Source organism: Talpa occidentalis, unplaced genomic scaffold (assembly GCF_014898055.3).
Source record: "Talpa occidentalis isolate TD23 unplaced genomic scaffold, MPIMG_talOcc4v2.1 talOcc4.12, whole genome shotgun sequence".
Lineage (NCBI taxonomy): Eukaryota > Metazoa > Chordata > Mammalia > Eulipotyphla > Talpidae > Talpa > Talpa occidentalis.
In genome coordinates this window covers 25,587,288-25,604,388 of record NW_023601212.1, presented here as the reverse complement: position 1 = coordinate 25,604,388, position 17,101 = coordinate 25,587,288, and the positions used below count along the sequence as shown (strand labels likewise).

General features: G+C 40.9%; 1 long non-coding RNA gene across 1 annotated transcript in view; it reads right to left on the bottom strand.

Moving 5' to 3' along the window:
• The window catches only part of LOC119239953 (uncharacterized), a 28,643-nt gene that overhangs the window by 1,533 nt on the left and 10,009 nt on the right, over window positions 1-17,101 (bottom strand). The window contains exon 2 of the long non-coding RNA XR_005124040.2: window positions 4,401-4,476. This is a non-coding gene — a long non-coding RNA (uncharacterized LOC119239953). The remainder of the gene's footprint in view (window positions 1-4,400; window positions 4,477-17,101) is intronic.

The following is a 17,101-nucleotide window of genomic DNA, read 5'->3' as shown; positions in this document are numbered from 1 at the left end:
GAGAAAGACAAATACTGGATGACTTCACGCATATGTGGAATACAGAGAAACAAAACAAAGTATCAGATGAACCAAGCTAAAAACATCTCCTAGAAATCTGAGTAAAACAGACTACCATAGGGTGAGGGGGAGAATGGAGAAGAAAAAGAGGAAGGGGCACAAGGGACTGTAGTGGAGGCCTGTGGGTATCTTGGTGGTAGGTGTGGTGTGGTAACACATACATAAAGAGGGCTGGTCCTAGACCCTTCCAAATCATATACAGTGTTGTAAACCAGTGTTACCGGAAGCCAAAAAAATTTTTTAAATTCTATGGAAAATTTAACTGGGCTTAATCACATGTTGTCCAGATGTTTTCCAGCACATATGACCTCAGGGATATGACCTTGGGCAGCTTCTGGGAGCAGGGAAGACAAGCATAATGCACATTCCAAGGACTGTGAGGAAGCAAGAGTCTCTAGGTGCCCAGGCTCAGAGCTCTGATCAATAAGTGGTTACATTCTTTTGATTGCCTTCCTGAACATAAAGAAAGTTTGCATTTAAGAAAGTCATTTGTGCTGTAGTGTGGCTATTGGACCACATGGGTCCAGACTGGAACTAAGGAACCAACTTAGTACTGTGTGACAGAAGGATGGATGAGAGATGGCAGTGGTCAGGACTTGGACAGTGGGGATGGATTCAAGAACAAAATGGGAGATAGAGACCATATACCATAATCTCATCTCTGGAACTCAGCTCAGCCACTATGTGGCACCACTACTAGGCAGGCCAACTGCATTAGCAGAAAGATACTGACTGGACTTATCAAAAGATCTCTATTTGATGTCTAGGCTTACAATTAATTAATTAATGATTAAATTTGGCCTTATGGAATTTGGGTAAGTCACTTAACCTCTCCAAACATGTTTTCTTGTCCATGCAGTGGGAATAATAGTAACCGCCCTATCTTGCTTACTAGTAGTTATGAAACTCAAGTCAAAAATGACATGTCAGATGTGCTTTGAAAGATGTAAGCTCTGCATCATTGTCAAGCAGTTGTAGCATTCTCCAGAGGCCTAGTCAAACCCAACATAAAAGCAACAGATAGAAGAGGAAAAGAACAGTCACTCCTCATTGGCCCTCCTGCCTGCTGCTTCCTTGGCATACCTGACCTATATCAGGCCAGGGCTTATTTCCATGGTTCCTTAAATTTTGTAAAGCCTTTCATAGTGAGAAAACTTTGCAAGAATCTTATTAGACACAGCAAAGACCAAAATCAGCACAAAGCTCACATATAAAAGCTTTAGCAAAAAAATAAGTATTTCTCTAGAGGCTCTATATGTGCTTAAATGGTGCAGAGAGCTAAATTGTGAAATTACAAATGAGATGTGGAATGGCATATTTGATTATACAGAGTCATCTGCAATGCCTCATAACATGTAAGAAATTTGAGAGAATGTTTATTTGGCACTGAGCTCCAGGAGGAATTTGCAGAACTGAGTGAGCTCTAACAGGGCATTCAGGAGACAGAAGAGGTGTTTCTGGGGGGACTGCATGGACTCATCTTTGTATTTAGACCCCCAGTTGCACTTTCTCCTTCAAATTCCAAAGACTCAGGTGACCTTTATTTGAATTGACTCATTTGAGAAGAAATGGAGTGATTATTCCTATTTCACAGGTAAGAAGACTGTCCAAAAATACTTACAAGGCGTGGTCTCAACCTTTAACCCCTTCACAAACTAATGGGGCTATAGATCAGTGTGTGGTATATAAGTAACTTCCTAACTGCCCAGAACATGGGGCTCTGGGTACTGTGGGAGACAGGAGAGACAGGTGTTGAAGCCACCAAATCTGTGATGGCTTTGAGGCCTTAAATAAGGTGTCTTACCTCCCTCTCTCTGATTTCTTCTGTGGTAAAGCAGTGATAATGCCTGTCCTGGAGTGTTGGTGCAGTTAACTTAAATGATCATGTTGGGTACCTAACCAGTGCTCCATAGAGAATTTCATAGCTGTGGACACTCCATGTGTGAAGTAGACCATGCTCATGACCAAAGGCATAGTAGTTAGTCATCCAGCCAGTCAGAGGCCACACAGAAAGGAGTACTTGGCTTCTTCTGATTCCTAGATCAGCACTATGCTCTTCATTGAAGTCCCAAACATCAGATACACCTGAATCCTAGCCACATATCCCAAGATGCAGCGATTACCATAAAAACCTATAGTTTCTGCATTTGTCAAAGTAGAAGTTAAGAGGATCAGACAGTAGCATCCTTTCATGCTTCCCTGACCCAAATTCTGCTGGAACCCCCAGAGTCACCCCAACTATCTCCACCCCCACCCAGACCTTCTCGGATAGACTGAAGCTGCTTTGCCGGAACCCCCACCTCCAGGGAGCTGACACTGCAGCAGTACCAGCAGGCACATGTTTGGGAGGGGCGCCTCACTGGAGAGAACAGATTGAAAGGGGCTTTGGGAAGTTTCTGGCACAGATACCAAGCAGAGGGGAAATTCTTCCCTGTGCTCCATTGCTCCACGCCTCCCAGCAATTCAAGGAGGGGGCAAGGAATTTGAGATTGGAGCTGTTCGTTTGAACACAGCAATGTCTCGTTGCCTCCTCTTCAAATCCAGACCATTAAGGCTGTGCCCCTGGAGATTGACATCAAGGCAGTCTCATTGTAGGTTCACCAACAATAGGGATTTATAGTCTGACAATAAGAAAGGCAGATGAGTTTGGCACGGATGAAAAAAAACAAACATTTTGTATTGATTAGTCTTTTTCCTGGTCTCTTATTTAGGTTTTCTAAATTCCTGCTATGAGTGAGACTCTCCAGTATTTTTCTGTTTCTTTCTGACTTACTTCGCTGAGCATGATCCCTTCTAGTTCCATCCATGTTGCTGCAAACTGCATGTGTTTATCTTTTTTGATTGCTGAGTAGTATTCCATGGTGTATATGTACCACATCTTCTTGATCCAGTCATCTATTTTTGGGCATTTGGGTTGTTTCCATAGCTTAGCTATTGTAAATAGTGCTGCTATAAACATAGGGGTGCAGGTGTTCTTTGGAATTACTGTTTCTGTGTCCTTTGGGTAAATACCTAGGAGTGGAATTGCTGGATCATATGGAAGCTCTACGTTTAGTAGGTCAAGAAATCTCCACACAGCTTTCCATAGTGCTTGGACCAGTTTGCACTCCCACCAGGAAAAAGACTAATCAATACAAAGTAAAACTCAAAATCAACAAGCAACTATAAACCAGAGACACACTACGAGGGTGGGGGAGGGAGGGGTAGGGAAGGAAGGACTAGAGTCAAAATAAGGGGGGGTGCAATTGTATGGGGAATATAACCAAAATGAAAATGTGTCCATTGTACAAAGATTAAATAAATAAATAGATAGATAGATAGATAGATAAATAAATAAATAAATCTTTAAAAAAAAAGAAAAAGAAAAAAACAAACACATAATAAACCCATGTCTGTGTGTGTGTTTGTGTGTTGTGATGAGTTTGATTCCATGTATGTGTATGAGTGTGAGCATGTGTTGGGATAGAGGGAGTGAGAAGCTAGGACAGTATACTTATTTAATTTGATTTTACTTCTTAATCATTATTAACAGAATCAGTGGGGACTTGGAAGGAATAAGGAAATAGGACAAAAGCATAAAGAGTAGGTTTCTTCCTGCTGGACCCGCCCACGTTCCCTCATGCCATAAATCCTCCCAAGAGGCATCAACAACATTGATTCCTAAAATTGATCCATTGTATAATGCTAACACACACACGAGATTTAAGTTACGTTGCTCAGATTGGAAATGAGTACTGTTTTATCTTAGGCTCCTCATAGTTTCAGGAAACCCTAGTTACAAGATCCCCCTGGATAATCAAGTCAGACATCCTCCTAGATACTGTGTAATGTCTCGCCTAAATCATTCAACAGATACATGTTAAATAAGACTTTCCAGAAGAAACAAGAAGGTCTGAGATTATTTTCACTGCAACTAAAATCAATCACAAAACTACTGATATACTCTACTAAGTCATTTCTGATCTGCCAGTTCCTCCCTGTGTCCATTACCCTCCATATCTTTTTCTCTGACCTCAAACTGGCCACCTCAGGTGCCACGTCCTCCAGGAAACCTCCCCCGACCTATCCTCATGCTTTGTTCAGTGTTCCTCTGCTGTGTCCTCAGAGACCCTGAGTTTACATTTTCTGGAGCACTCACCATGTTATTAAAATAATGTGCTTTTGGATCTGCCTCTAACTCTAAACTGATCATAACCTCATAAAGGGCTTTGAAATCTTCTGGCAGATAACAGTGTCTGTTATTCAGTAGGTGCTCCAATGATTTTTGCTTACTGGTGCGTAGCCTCGATCACAGCCCATTTTACCTGTGCTGTCATTACTTATGTATCCGGCCATCTCACCTGGACGGTGTGGACTCTGTTAGGACAGGACTTGATTCATCTTGGCATCCCCAGTGCCTAACACAGAACGTGGTACCTAGTTATGAACAAATGAAAGTGTGAGTGAATTACACATGAATGAATACATCTCTGAATTCCTTATGATTTCTCTGAGGTTCTTCTAATTCTAAAATAAGAGTTGATGCGTGCCACATGAGCACACAGACAATAAGCGCTATTACATTTCTCAGGAGGGGACCTTCACTTTCAGCTAGAATGGTTGGAAAAGGTTTTAAAGAGAAAATGCAATTTTAGCTGGGATGGAAATGCAGAGTTTGGGTATACTGGAGACCAGGACCTTGCAGGAGGAAGGAAGAGCAAATGCAAAGCACGGAGTTGAGAAAGAGCGATGGCTTTGTTTTCTGCGTCTGATCTGTGCAGAAAATGCAAAAATGGAGTGAGCTCTTTTTTTCCTCCTCCCTCTGTGTCTGCTTCAGAATTTGCGTGTTATCTGAGTTATTTCTTCTTACATTATCATTTATAACTGAAGATTCTAGGGTAGGGATTGGAAAGCAGAGAATGACCAACTGCCCCAAGTTTTCTGGGGAGTAACAGCTTCTCAAGGCTGGTGATGGGATGGAGAAAAGTAAGAGTAGTCAAATGGCAAAACTTTTTTAGAACCACTGTCCACTCCCGCCTGCCCTTCATGGACCTTATTTCCTGATTGTCATCTTTGAGGACAAAAGGAAGTAGTTTTACAACTGAAGAAAATTGTTTCACCCTCTTTAAGAGGCTTCCTCTCATGCCTTCACTTCCTAAATTAGGTGCTGCTCCTCAGCTACAATATGAAGATCACTCTGTGCATTTACCCACTACCATGTGGCTGTGATCTATAGTCTATGCTCCCAAATATGCAATTAACACATGTCTGCCATGGACCATGTCTTATTCATCTTTGCGGCCTCAATATAAAGCATAGTGCAAACAACCTGCTGTTGAGTAAATGGATGTTCTTACCTGTTTCTTTGTTTGACCAGTTTCGTAGGCCAGTTAGGTGATTGTGACTCACTATTGGAATAGCCACAGTAATTAACAGCTACATCCAAAAAGAAGACCCTCCTCCTGAAAACAATCAACTCCATCTGTCTCCCATTTTATTTTATTTTATTTTTATTTTATTTTATTATTCCAGATTTTGCAATAGAATTCTCCCACAATATTCTTAATATCGCAAAAAATTGGCTATCTCCACATTATTCTCTCAATGTAACATGAATTCTAGATTTTCCGATAGAACACTAATAAGAGAAGATTCTTTATATTACATAAAATAAGCCTAATGCAAATGGTTCATTGAGGAAAAGTCATATATATCCTATGTTTTCCAATACAATTCTAATAGAAGTCTCTTTTATTTAATAAAATTTTATTGATTTACAATATCATATAATTTCAGGAGTACATCTTTACCTCTTTGTGTTTATAAGCCTCACCTCACCCATCACCAAATGGGTGAGGGAGACTGAGGCAGCTTTTATGATTGAGGAGTAATCCACCAGGTATTAACTCCCTAAGGCTGAAGGGTTCAGCAAGCCCTTAGGCCACTGAAGCCCTATCACTCCCCAGATGCTCTCTTAGCTTCAGTGATGAGCCAAGCAGCTTCCACTAATGGTCCCTGCTGGTACAGTGGCAGAGCCCAGAGGTGAAAGGACTGGGCTGCCTGTTCTATAGATACAGTGGAAGCCTGGGACTCATTGAGCAATTAGGTCACTAGCAACTCTTGCCACATCATGCTGAGAACTGAGGGAGGGATTCCAATCCCAGTGCAAGAAAAAGAAAATTTATAAATCAACCAATGTCAGCTAATTTTAATGATCCCAAGGTTTTATTTTTAAAGCGTTCAAACTTATGAAGGGCTAGAAGTATATTACGCATATACCTTTCTCTATACTTGGTTCACCAACTGCTAACATTTTGCTCTATTTACTTGATTACTCTCCCTCAATTTAACATTTTTGCTGACCATTTGAAAATTAGTTACAGGTATCTTGAAATTTGTCCCCTGAAATCCACCCATATGTATCCCCTAAGAACTAGGCATGTCCTATATAAGCACAATGGTTTTTCACTCCCAAGACATTTACCTCCCCAGACACTGATGCAATAATATTATCTAATATACTGCCCATATATGTGAGGTTTCACAGTGGTGTCAGTCATGATCTTTATAACTTTTCTTTCTGATCCAGGATACAAACAAGAATAATCTACTCTGCTTAACAGTCATTGTCTTTAGTCTTGTTTGTCTTGTTAATTTAGAATGTCTCCAGCTTTCTTTTTTTTCCACTTAATCTCTTATCACTGATAGTTTTGGAGTCCAGGCTAGTCTCAAATATAATGTCCTATAATCAAAATATGAGTATTCAATCAAAAAATGAGCAGAAGAGCTAAGTAGACATTTTTCCAAAGACATACAGATGACCACAGGCAGATGAAAAATTACTCATCATCACTAATCATCAGGAAAATGCAAGTCAAAACCACAAGGTGATGCCATCTCACCTGGGAGAGTGGCTCAAATCAAAAGGACCAAAACCAGCAAGTGTTAGTGAGGATGTGGGAAAAAAGGGAACCCTGGTACACTGTTGGTGGGGATGTAGACTGCTACATTCCCTATGGAAAAAAATTATGGAGGTTTCTCAAAATACTAAAATAGATCCAGCAATTTCATCTCTAAGTATCAACCCTGGTGCGGGTCATGCTACTTGTCTATTTCCCTTTGAATTAGTGTTTTTGCATCCTTTGGGTTGTGCCGGACTCCAGCACATGTTCATGTTCATTTAGTCCTATTTAAAATGGTCAAATTATGGAAATAACCTAAGTGCCCAGAGACAAAAATTGGAGAAGAACAATGTGATATATATATACACAATGGAATTCAACACAGCTATAAAAAGATGAATTCTTGCCACTGGAACAACATGGATGGAATGGAGGGGATCATGCTAAGTGAAATAAGTCCAAAGGAGAAGGACAAGCACTGAATGGTTTCACTTATAAGTGGAGTATAGAGAAGTAAAACAATCAGAAAAAAACTGAACCAGTAAGAAGCCCCCAGAAACATGATTCTAGAATTGAGGCTGAAAGATGGGGTGTGCGAGGGCGAAGAGAAAGAGCATGATAGGAGGCCTGTTCTTGGAGGGCTGGGTGCCTTTGCTGCGGATGCAGCGTGGTAGCATGTATCTGAGGAGGTTTGGTCCCATGCGTCTGTATCACTAGCAGTGTTGTAAACCAATGTTGCCTCAACAAAAATAAAATAAAATAATTAAATAAGGGTGTTTGTATTTTTGCCATCAAATTCACATTAGATATTTTGGTCTAAGTACTGCATCAGTGCTGCTGCATCCTTCTCATCCCAGCAAATCAGCAAGTTCACAATCTCATCTTGTTTCAATATTGATAACGACCCCACCTGGCATTGAAGGAGCAAGAACTAATGAGACAGTCATGTGAGACGCTTCCTTTCTGTCACTTGGTTGAGATGATGTCTGACAGACTTTTCCACCATAAAATCTCCTCTGACCTTTGTAGATAATAAATAATCTATGAGATGAGACCATGTGAACACCCCATTCTCTAATGACACTCATACAATGGATTTATCATCCATTGATGATCTTTGTCTGAATGAATTATTGCATTGGTGATTGTAAGGGGTGATATTTTCTAATTCTACCATTTCTTCTACCTATGCTAACTTTCTTCTGAGAAAGAACACTGCCCTACCACATGCACACCCACATGTTTACTGGTTAACCTTTATCTTGAAATAATTATAGGCCTAAAAAAGATTACAGAAACATTACGGAGATACACATGTACCCAAAATCCAGCTTCCCCTGCACAGTACACCTTCAAATCTAGGAAATTTCATGGCATGGTATGATTAACTAGACTGAAGATGTCACTGGAATTTCATTATTGCTTAAAATGTTTTTTGTTATAAAATTTTTACATCATTTTGGACTCTTATTTTTTCATTTTTATAATCTGTTGCCATCATTCCTTTTAATGCTCTAATTGTCTCACGTTTGACTAGTGAGAATCCCTTTGAAGCCAGCTCATGGTTTTGTTAAGAAGTCACCATGTTTCTGGTACAATATTTTTCTGGCACAAGATGTTCCATGGCCCAGACCTGTAACCAAATGTTCCTCCAATGAGTCTTGATTCCTTTCATTTTAGAATCTAAGATACTAGATGCTAGGTGAGTTTATGGTTTCCAGGTCTGTTAAATAGACAAACCTGAGTTCAGACTGATTCCTCTAATTCAAATCCAATATAACAGGATCCTGCCTCATCTTTTCCCATGCTGTATTTGCACACCCTTCTCCCTCATTCTTTTTTTGTTTTTTAAAGATCTATTTATTTATTTATTTGTTTATAGCAGCACTGGGTACAGTCAGAAGCATGGGAGGGTGAGAGAATTCACCAGAGACAGAGTGGGGAGCAGAACAGGCAGACTGATGAAGTACACTGCTGAGGGGAGCAAGTGAGTGCAGCAGGAGAAGACTGTGCGCCATGTGGGACCCTCCCCGGTGGCCAGGGGGATCGAACCAGCACTACAGAGTCTGCGGGCAACTTCACAGCCCAGCGCTCAACTGCTGTGCCACCAGGGAGGCCCTCTCCCTTGTTCTTATTCCCTTCAATGTATTTAACTCATCCCCTCATTACTAACAATATATCCTAAATAGTTGGTGATTACTATGTCAATACCACCACCAGGAACAAACCTACTATGTTTTCTTTGCAGTTCATTTTTTTAAAGATTTATTTATTTATGCATACAAGAACTGGGGTACAGGCCAGAGGTGTGGGGGTGGGGTGGTAAGGAGATTCACCAGAAACAGGCCGACTGACTGAAAATACACTGCTGAGGGGAGCAGTGGGTGAGACAGGAGAATTCTGCTGTGCCATGTGGGTAGCTCCCTGGCAGGCCAGGGATTGAACTCATGTTACAGAGGCTGCGGGTAGCATCACAGTGCTGTGCTTAACCCCTTGCGCCACCAGGGAGGTCCTACAATTCATTTTTTTAATTCACTCAGGAGATACGGTTGGAATGCTGTGCTGGAGAGTTTTGAATTAATTATTTATTTTCTGTATGGTTAGGTTATCAATTTGATATGTGGTTGTCTTCCTATGTTTTATTTGGTATTCACTTTGAAGATTTGCTATTCATCCTTACAGATTTAATTTTATTTTAAAATATATGAGACATTTATATGATTTACAAGTCAAAGCGACATGAAGAGAGGCATCCAGAGAAGTCTCATCCCTAATACTGCTGCCTCCCTATTGCCTCAGACCTCCCAATAGGCCACCCTTTTCCTTTGTCTCTGGTTTATGCATCTTGCATTTCTTTTTGCAAAAATAAGGAGTAAGCACAAGTTTTCTGGTATCTTTCTGATATAAAAGGTTACAGGCTACATGAACTCTTTCACACCTTACTTTTTGCTTTTTCAGAAAGGGGGGGTTGCAACTGTATGGGGAATATAAAAATAAAATTTATTATTAAAAAAAAATAAAAGCAAAAAAAAATAAAAAGGAATAACCAGGAAGACTATGTAATTATTTGTAAAAATATGTATAAAAATCTTTATGTTTTATTTATTTAGGTCTATGAAAAAAGAAAAAAAATAAATAAATTTTTTAAAAGATTTTTTTATTTATGCATACAAGAACTAGGGAACAGGCCAGAGGTGTGGTGGGGTGGGGGGAAGTGAGAGGATTCACCAGAGACAGAGCGTGGAACAGAACAGGCAGACTGACTGAAATACACTGCTGAGGGGAGCAGCGGGCAAGACCGGAAAGATCTGCTGCACCAGGTGGGTAGCTCCCTGGCTGGGGATCAAACTCATGCTTCACTGGCTGCGGATAGCTTCATAGGTTGCATCTTAACCCCTTGCGCCACCATGGAGGCCCTTACTTTTTGCTCTTAACAAAATGTCCTGGAGGTCATTCCACATCAGCTCATAGAGCAGCACTTCATTCTTCTCTGCACTATGCACGCTCTCCATTGTGGACATGCCATAGATTATTCAACATATCCTTTGCACGAAGGCATTTATGTTGACTCTATTTTCTTACAATAAATAACATCCCAATAAATAACTTTATCACAGAGGTTCATACATGTGGAAATGTATCTTGGGGTAAATCCCACAAGAGTAACTACTAGCTCAAAAGCTAACTGCGGGCCTCCCCGGTGGCGCAGCGGTTGAGCGCTGGGTTGCGAGGCTGCCCACGGCCTCTGTGGCGCCAGTTCGATCCCCGGCTGCTCCCCGGCCACTGCTCCCACATGGCGCGCAGACCTCTCCTGCCGCCCGCTGCTCCCCTCAGCAGTGTACTTCGGTCCTTCTGCCTGCTCTGCTCCCCTCTCTGGCTCTGGTGAATTCTCTCACCCTCCCGCGCTTCTGACTGTACCCAGTGCATGTATAAACAAAACAAACAAACAAACAAATAAATAAATAAGTAAAACGTGCCTCTATAAAAAAAAATTAAAAAAAAAAGCTAACTGCATAGTTTTGCTCAACATTCTATATTCTTCTCCACTGAGATTGACCATTTTGCTCTCTCACCAGCAATTTCTTTTTTTTTTTAATTAATAAATTTTATTTTTATATTCCTCATACATTTGCAATCCCCCCATTCTGACCCCAATCCCTCCCCTCCCGCCCCCCCCCCCAAAAAGTGTCTCTGGTTCATAGCAATTTCTGAGAGTACCTTCTGACAGTAGCCTTCTCCAAAGTATGAGTTGCCAACATTTTGAATTGTACCAACTTGAGAGGTGAAAAATTGAATCAGAGGGTAATTTCATTTTGCATTTCTCTTATTAAGAGTTTGTTTTCTCCTGGATTAAATTTTGGGGACACTCCATTTAAACAAAAGAAGTTTGAGCATTTTTCATGTTTAAGGATCATTTGTGTGTATTTTTCCTTGAAGTATCTGTCTCTTTGCTCATTTTTCTTTCAGGTTTTTGGTCTTTGATATATTGGTTTTCAAATGTTCTTTTTGTGGGGGAGGGAGGCTATTGGTCCTTTATCTCTGATATATACTTCCTATACTTTCTCCAAGTGTGTTACTTATATTTTGACTTTGAAGTTTTGGGCAGGCAAAAAAAAATTTTTTTAAGTAGTCATATTTATCAATCTTTTCTCACAATATCTGGATTGTGATTCAAGATAGAAAAGCTTTCTCTGGCCCTAGATTATAAAGAAATTCACCCATGTTTTCTTCTATTATTTGCATGTTTCATTTTTTTTTTTACATTTAAATCTCTCAAACATTTGGAGTCTATTTTGGGAGATGGTGTGAGATATGGATCCATTTTTATCTTTTCCCAAATGGCTAACCAGTTGTCTAATCCTTTATTAAAAAGTCCATCTATTTCTCAGAGACTCCTGAATTTGGAGACCTTCTGAACTGAACAAGTCCTACAGGCATGTCAATATTAGGCATGTCAAAACAGAAATCAACACATACAGAATTTTTTTTCTGTGCCTGTTCAGAATCATGCTGCCAAGTCCTGAAAGCAAAAGAAGATGCTGAGGGAAAAAGAAAAAGGGCTCAAGGGTTAGGAGCTCAGAGTTTCTAAATATACATATTTTGCTGACCATTTTTAAGAAACACATTCTAATGACAAAAATTTAAAATAGTACAAAATGTTGAGCAATGAAAAGTAAACTACCCACCTATGTTAGATTAAAGCCTCTCTAAAAGCAACTGCTGCTGCCAGTTTCCTATGTATCATCCACATAATGTATGCCTATGCAGAGAAAAAGAGAGAGAGAGTCTCAAATGAAAGAGGGAGAAAGTGAACTTGTATATCTTGAAGCCCCGTAAGTGCCAAGCATGCAAAAATGATGACATTTCATCCTCCAACATTCCTCTGGGTTCCATATATCCATTCCATTTTATAGATGAGAAATTGAGATTCCAAGAGGTAAAGTACTTTTCCAGAGATCTCTGCAGCAAGGGGAGGATCTGGATTTGAGTCTGCATTGTATCCTCTCCATGCAGTGCTGGGCATGATACAGAGAGTGGATGCTCACCAAGTGGAAATGGCTGTTTAAAGCTCCTGGAGACACAGTGGAAGAGCCTCCCAACCTGACTTGGCAGGTGAAAGAGCAAAGAGATAACCAGGCTGTGCCATGAAAGGGACACACCACATCATATTTGACAGGGAGCTCCACAAGATGGTCAGGCTGGTTCGTGCATCAGGGGTAAATCTTCCATCCCCAAACGCTTTGAAAATTTTCTGTAAGCTTTGCCACCAGGAGAGAATAAAAAATCAAAAGAAACACTGGATTGTGTCAAGAAACATTAGCAGCTATGACTCAAAGATACATGGGGGACAGATCTGTTGACTCAGAAGGGTCCATTTCTTAGTCACTTAGCAGCTTTTACCACACTTTAATCTTTTAGAGAAAGAAAGTGATTTACAAAGTGGTGGGGGGAGGTAAAAATAAAGGGCTGCAACAGAAGGATTTGCTTCACAACAACAGTTCATGGAATCATGCAAGGAAAATATAGAGGAGAAAGCATTGTTATTCTATTCCAGGGAGAGGGTTTTTGAATACCGAAGTAGATGGGTGTCAATTTCTGTATATTAAAACATTCAAAACAGAGCTCCATTCTCACAGAAATTCCCTCTATTGTAGTGGAAATGTATTTTTCTCATCTTGAGGGATTACAACTCTAGAAGTGCCTGCTAAAAGGAGATGAGGGAGTCTGTAGGGGGTGCAGCTCCCCTAGAAACTTCAAAAGCTGCTTTTGATTCCCTGGGGATTCTACTGCCTCAGGACTAAGTTCTTGAACAGATCCATGCCTTGACATATTGGACTGTTTGATTGGCATGGGATATTCCATTTGGCATCCCATCGGGACATGGCAGTTTTAGCTCATGATTAATCCCACCTATTTCCACCAATTGTCACCACCACAAAAAATTGGGGAGGCACAATTTTTAAAAGATTTATTTATTTATACATAGAGGAACCGGGGTACAGGCCACATGTGCAGAAGGGTGAGAGGATTCACCAGAGACAGAGCGGGGAACAGAACAGGCAGACTGACTAAAATACACTGCTGAGGGGAGCAGCAGGCGGGTCAGGAGAGGCCTGCTGCACCATGTGGGTATCTCCCTGGCCAGTGGGGATCAAACCCGTGCTGCAGAGGCTGCAGACAGCTTCACAGCACAGCACTCAACTGCCTACGCCACCAGGGAGGCCCAATTTTTAATTCTAGATTTTGTACCTGAGCTCGACATGTGTTCATCCTGTCTTCTTTTTTTCTCTTTTATTTATTTATTTTTTACATCAATGTTCATTTTTAAACAACATTTGCTTCTCCCCACCCCCTCAGATGTAGTCCCCATAGAGTTTCCTTCACCAATGCATCCATGCACCATCACCCAGTCCCCTGTGCTCCTCCCTCCCTCCCTCTGATCCCTCTCCCTCCTCCTCCCCTGCAGGATGTCTCTGATTTATAATTGTCTGTTTTTGCTTTGTTGTGTTTTGTAGTTATTATTTTTTTACACTAATGTCTTATTTGGTTCCCCTATATTCCTGCTATAAATGAAACCTTCCGATATTTTTCTTTTCCTTCTGGCTTATTTCATTTCACAGAGCATAATTCCTTCTAGCTTCTTCCACATTGCTGCAAATGGCATGATTTTATCTTTTTTCATTGCTGGATAATATTCCATGGTGTATATATACCACATCTTCTTGATCCAGTCATCTATTTTGGGGCATTTGGGTTGTTTCCAGGTTATATCTATTGTAAATAGTGCTGCAATAAACATAGGGGTACAGGTGGTCATTTGAATCAATGTTTTTGTGTCCTTTGGGTAGATCCCTAGGAGTAGAATTGCTGGGTTATATGGTTGCTCCATGTTTAGTAGACTGAGGAACCTCCAGACAGCTTTCCATAGTGTTTGGACCAGTTTGCACTCCCACCAGCAATGTAGGAGAGTTCCTTTTTCACCCTATCCTTGCCAACATTTGTTGTTGTTTGTTTTTTTGATATGTGCCATTCTTACTGGTGTAAGTTGGTATCTCAGTGTGGTTTTGATTTGCTTTTCCCTGATTATAAGGGTTGTTGAACATTTTTTCATATACCTGTTTGTCATTTGCATTTCCTCTTTAGAGAAATGTCTTTTAAATTCTTCTGCCCATTTCTTGACTGGATTGTTTATTTTGTTTTTATTGAGTCTTGTGAGTTCTTTGTATATCTTTGTGATCAGTCCCTTATCAGTTGAAAGGAGTGCAAAGATTTTTTTTCCCAATCAGTGGGGTGTGTCTGTTTTGGTTAATGTCTCTTTTGCTGTGCAGAAGATTTTCAGTTTGATATAATCCCAGGTGTATATCTTTTCCTTGACTATCTTTGCTGTGCATGATGAGTCTTTAAAGATGTTATTGTGTTATATGTCTTGTAGTATTTTACCTATATTTTCTTCTATATATTTTATGGTTTCAGGTCTTATGTCCCATTCTATTACCCATTTTGAGTTGATTTTTGTGCATGGTGAAAGGTATTGGTCTAGTTTCATTTTTTTGCCTGTGGTGGTCCAGCACCATTTATTCTGTCTTGTTTTTGATCACTAAATGCAAACCTGTATTTCTCTTGCAAGGGTGTTGCAGGCTCACATGTACTCCTTCTCTGTGTAACACCCATTCTCTCAGAGACACCCATCTCTGCATAGAATCTCATGCAATCGACTTGTCTTCTCAAGGACAAGCTCCAATCCAGAAACTGGCCTCCGACTTCTTGGGCCTCTGTGAATTCTTCTCATTTTCTCTACCTTTTACTTAACTTCCCTTAACTTCTCCTCTACGCAGATTCTAACCAAAGAAATATGGTACTCCTATTCAGATCCACTCATTCTACAGCCCATATTCCTCTGCTCTCCCAGGCAAGACACTATCCCCCCCCCCTTCTCATTTAAAAATTCTATGAAAAACCCATGATTTATAGCAAATCTCCCTTGAGTTTCCCAAATGTTTCAAATAGCTCTATTCTCACCCTTTAGCATCTGTCTACCCATCTATCAAGCAGCATATTTATTAGACACTTGCTATGTGCTAGACACTGTACTAATATGAAGGAAATGATATTAAGCAAAATATGTATAATACTTTACAGTTTGCAAGACATTTTCACATCTCTTCTCCTTTATGTCTCCTCAATAACCCCTAAAGTGGGAAGGGTGGAAATAACTACTGATTCCATATTGCAGATTAGCAAACTAAGGCTCTGAGTTGTCAAGTGACAGCAAGGATGGGAATAAGCCAAAAAGTCAAACACAGACCTCATTTAGGCATTTTTATGATCCATAAAGCTTCTTGGAGGTGCATGTACATGCTCGTCCTGACCCCCAGACCCTCCTCCCAAAAACATTGCCCATGGAGTCTATCTGTATAATTAGTTGGAAGCATGTTGTTCTCTGTTTTTCAAACGTATTTGTTCTGTATTCCCTTTAATCAGTAAGGTCCCCACAGACAGCAGTCCAGAGTGGCTCTCTGAGCTTGGTGCTGAGAGGGGTAAGCAAAGTCAAATAAACCCAGAGTTCTTAAGGGTAAAGCTGAATACAGGTTTCAGCGTGCACAGATGGCTAGCCCGTCTGACAATGCAACGAGAGGTATTGAGAGCCCATGCAGGTGGGCTCCCTAGTGCTTTACCCATTTAATAAGTATTAGTGTTTTGTGGAGCAATTTCCATTCCATCAACACAACATTGAATGAATCAGCTCTGCAGTCTCCATCTCAGTCACCCTCCCTCCCCTCCACACAAAAGCCAGTGCATAGGCAAAGCCCCCATAGTGGGCATATAATTATCATCAAACTGCAAACCCATTTCTCAAGGATCCTTCCCATGGCTAGAGAACTGGATTAATCAGCACGGCTCACAGTGGTTTTTGCATCTCTTAATTTACTACCAAACACTCCTTCTCTCCTGAGAGGAGATGTTTTGTTACGTGTAATTAGACCATGTACGCAATCCTATGTGGGACTTGTTATTTTGGCACAGGAGGATTACGGAGCTCTCTCCAGGTGGGGAATGGTGACATGCTGTATGAACAAAGGTATGCTGTGTGTTCATTTGCAAACCTGCCGGCTTGGCGCAGGCTCGGTTGGGGAGATGTTCGAGCTGGAGGTGCACGTGGTCTCAGCTCCTCCGACTAATTGTCTGGAGCCCGGAGATTCAGAAGAGGCCAGCCAAAGTGTATGGTCTCTGCTCTATTGCTCCTAAGGTCATCTGCCTCCTGAGGAAAAGGCTGACAGTAACCACCACAGACTGAAGGACCTGACGGTGGCATCAGAGCCCCTCCTTCCTGGCACACATGCCGGGACCAGGAAACCACTAAAGAGCTATATCTGATTTTGGGCAATGAGGGGAAGCTGGCCTTTGGAGAATGAGTGTTCCTGAGGGACTTAAACTCCAGACTTGGGGCTTTTTCTTGTGAAAGCTCAGTCCTCTGTAATTCTCAGCATCACCTAAGATGAAATTCTCGAAGCTATCTATTACACCAGTGGCAACATGAAAAGAGAGTGCCAAAGTGCCATCTAGCCTGTCTCAAAAACTCCCTACTACTTGCTTGGAACCTCCACTCACAAATTGTACTAAAAAGCTACTTAGAATTTGAGTCAGTCAGCGAAAAACAC